Raw genomic sequence first — 3,959 nt, 5'->3', positions numbered from 1 at the left:
GTTGGCTCCCTGCCCACGTCACCATGGCTCCCGCCGTTCCAGTGCATGCCCATGGCACCCTGCTGCACAGAACTGCACCTCCCCCGAAGGCCTCCTCTCTGCCCTCATTAGCACCCTGTGCTGGCTCTCCCTTCCCCATCTCAATTCCCCACTCCCCTGAAGATGCACCCTGGGTTCACCTTCCAAACTTCCCCCCAAATCCTTGTTTCGAGGTTTGCTTCTGAGGCGCCCACTCTGAGACAGGACCTTGTGCTGTGGGGTCTTCCTGGGGAAAATCCCCTCAATGAAACAAGCAAAGTTTTGGGCAAAGCTGTGAAGCAGCTCTGAAGCCGTTTTCTCTCCTGGGAGTCATGGACTCAAAGGCATCTCGTTGGAGGGGCTCACTGCCCTTCACGCACGGTTGGCGACCCTGACCCAGGAGCTGGGGTTGGAAGAGACGTGATCAGAGCCCAGATAGAGAGAGGCTTAAGGATTACCCTGTGATGACCACCCCCAGCTCCATCTGAAAAGAGGCCCAGAAGCCCCCCAGCTGACTGCTGTCCCAGGAGCACGGCCTCCAGGAGCTTGGGGACAGAATGAGACTGGACAGCTGGCCTGAGGATCTCCATCCTAAGGAGAAATTCAAGGGCACACTGAGAACAGGAAAAGGGCCAGCAGTGTCCCTTTCCTCCTTGGAGGCATGTCACTGTGGGTCACCACCGTGAGGCCATCATCACTGCTGGCACAAGAGACCTGAACCCACTGGGGGCAGGGACAAAGACCACCTTGTTCATCACAGGGTGCCCAGCACCATACACAGAGAAAGTACCCCAAGCAGGTCTGTGTCGGGCACCCAAGAAAAGGCAAGGCCACAGCCACGCTGGACTGACTCAGAGGGTCAAAATCCAGGAGCCACTTTTACACGCAGACGGTTCGGGAAACTCACACAGACAGAGAAAGGAGGAGCAGCCAGAGGGGCCAGCTCCCAGGTCTTCGTCCCACACACCAAACACCTCGACACCAAAGTGAAAGGGGCCGGAGGACCGCTGTGCGTCACTGGGGGCCAACACCACACTGCACCGGAGCATTGAGGCGGGACTCCTCATTCTCATCAGGACCCGGGAGGCAATGAGAAACTGTCCCCTGACAATGTCCAAGGGAGTGGGGAGGTGAGTGGGAGATGCCCTCATGTTCCCAGGGGATCACAAGGCGTCTGCCAAGACTCAGATCTGCCATGTTCATGCCCTTGCCTGCGTGGTCTTTGTGGATGCCTGCAAGCTTGCCAGGGTGCCATGGTGGAGCCGTTCCCCACAGCTTGGTGAACTAATACATGGATTATTTATGAACATAAATCAGAGCATTCTAAATTTTATTCTTCTCCACTGATATTTGAGCACCTATTCATGCCAGATGTTGAAGCGAACACTTTGGGGGCACATTGTATTATTTAACTGAATCTTTTCCAACCCTGTGAAATAGGAGTTATCCCATTTTGCAGATAGGGAAACAAATCCTGGTGGTTATGGAATGGGTCCATGTTTGGGCAGCTGGTGTCTAAGCCAGGGATTGTCAGAGGACTTGATTCTGGGGACCTTTACAGCACTTTCCAACTTGCACTTTCAGAAAAGCTCAGTTAAATACTTTCATATGATATATTCTTTTTAAGAGTGATCAGGAAGATTACCTATAATTCTATAAAAAATAAGTATGTTCTTGAGCAAAGTCACTGGGCTCTATCTTGAGATAGAAGGTCTTTCTAAAGTAAGCGGAATGGGCCTTTCAGAGTCAGAGCATGAATCACAGCTGTGTCTGGTCACCAACTATCATGCCGATTTCAACACTATTTCCAACCTGTAATGGAAACAACAGCTTTGTGACATTCAAACCTCCAGATTGGACTGCCTAGATTCTCTGAAAACCTAGATTTAATAGTTGAACTGAATCAGAATAGGAAATAAAAAAATAATGAATCTCTTTCCCTTCTTGCCCCCCAGCTATCCTCTCGTCTCTCCTCTCCACTGTCAGAGAAAGGACAAAAAGGAAGGAATCCCACACTTAGCCCTGCCTCCGGGCCCAAAGCGGACGCCAAGGGAGAGGACTCCTTCAGCATCAGGAGGAGGCAGGCAGATGATGGCAGCTCTGCCTTTGACTCCTGTGGAAGGAATATAAACCGTGGAGTAGGCCTCGCATTACTTACAAATGAAGAAGAGCGCACTCATAACTTCCTATTTTAATTTTTAAGTGTTTCCTTTTGTGGATTGTTTTAGCTTATGAATTTTTGACTTTTTAATTCCGGTGTTTCCTAGTTCTGCTTTAGAGAGTCATAACTGAAACGATTTCAGCGTCTCGAGGGAACTGTACCATGAATCTCCCAGGGGCGCAGGCGGCTCGGGGGCTCTGCTCCTCCAGCGAGCAGGACTTCCAGCTGTGAGCTCCCCAATGCTAGGGCAGATGGCAAGCTGAGAGCCAGCCTTTCCAAAGCAAAGCTTCAAAGTGATGCTCCAGACATTGTGCTTCATCTAGACCAGAAATGATAGAGAAGCACCACACTCCTTAATAACAATCCAGTTCACGCGGACTGAGGATCCAGCACATGCGACAGGTTTTTGAATGGACCATTAGGAAGATTACGAATACACAAGGTTAACAAAGGAATAAGAGACATTCACTCTCACACCATATTGGCAGAAGTGTTAACTGTTAAAGGCATTTGGGGGAGCAATTTGGTAATATCTATTAAAATTTAAAATGCACATACCCTTTGATCCAGAGATTCCATTTTGAGATTTCTGTATTCTAGAAATACTTAAAAGTTTACAAGAAGGTGGTAAATGTGAGTGTGTAAATAATATGAAAAATTGGAAATAACTATCAACAGAGAAATAGATCAACTATGGAACAGATTCTATAAAATACTATGTAAATATTAAAAAGAATGATGTAATCCAATATGCAACACAATGGAAGGAACTAAGATTAATTAAATGAAAAAAATCAGTGTCAAATGATACCTTTGATATGATATTCCTCCAAGCCAAATCAACCAACAGACAAACCATAGAAAGCATCGTGTGTCGGGGCAAGGGCATGTGTGTATAAGGGTGAACTCACCAAAAGGCTCTGGGAGCGGCCAGGAGCACAGCTGACCCAAGCAGAGTCACTCCTCTGGGATTCTGGAACTGAGTGTCCTTGGGTGGCAGGACATTACCTCATGCAAATTTGGTTGCAGGTGGGAGAGCTGTCTTCCTCCTGCTATGTGATTAGCAGAGAAGTGAGACTGTGGAGCACAAAAAAGGAAACAGAAACAGAGAGGAGGAGACCCAAGACGTGAAAGTACAGCTACGTGGGCTCCAACAACTTTTCGTCTTCTGGTTCCAGCTCATTTCCAATGCACAGTGACATTCTAATCCTGGAGAGTCACTGCCTGAGTACCCCTATAACCATGGGATAAGTTCCTTTCTATGTGTGGGGAGATGCTTAATTCGATTCAAGTTGTTTCTCTTACCTGCAACCACATTAGCGTTTCAGTATATGTGTCAAATTCATTAATTACGGAGCCATTTCTATCAGCAAGCCTCTTGCTAATTTATAGACTCATTGGTTATTTGGCAAACTATGCCCTTCTCTTGACCCTGACGTTGGTTTTATCTTTTCTGTCCGTAGTACTTAATATAGTGCTTGGTGCTCAGCTGGCATTTAATAAATGCTTTTGTTGAATGAATAAGTAGACATATTCAAATGAAGCAATGATAGACAAGGACAGCCAGTGGGTTTGTCATATTCCAATAACACCATCCTATTTAATAGAACTGTCCTTTATTGCTGATATTCAACTATTTTCACCACAAAATTGAAATTTCCTGTGCTATCACACTTTTCAGTTTATCAGGCATTTTCATATCCTTTGCTCGCCTGTTTGGTGGGGACAGGCTCTGAGGCAGGAGGAATTCTTCCCAACACACTGAGTAGGGATGGATTCA

This window comes from Equus przewalskii, chromosome 21, assembly GCF_037783145.1.
Source record: "Equus przewalskii isolate Varuska chromosome 21, EquPr2, whole genome shotgun sequence".
In the NCBI taxonomy this organism is placed as follows: Eukaryota; Metazoa; Chordata; class Mammalia; order Perissodactyla; family Equidae; genus Equus; species Equus przewalskii.
This window is presented reverse-complemented; position numbering follows the sequence as displayed.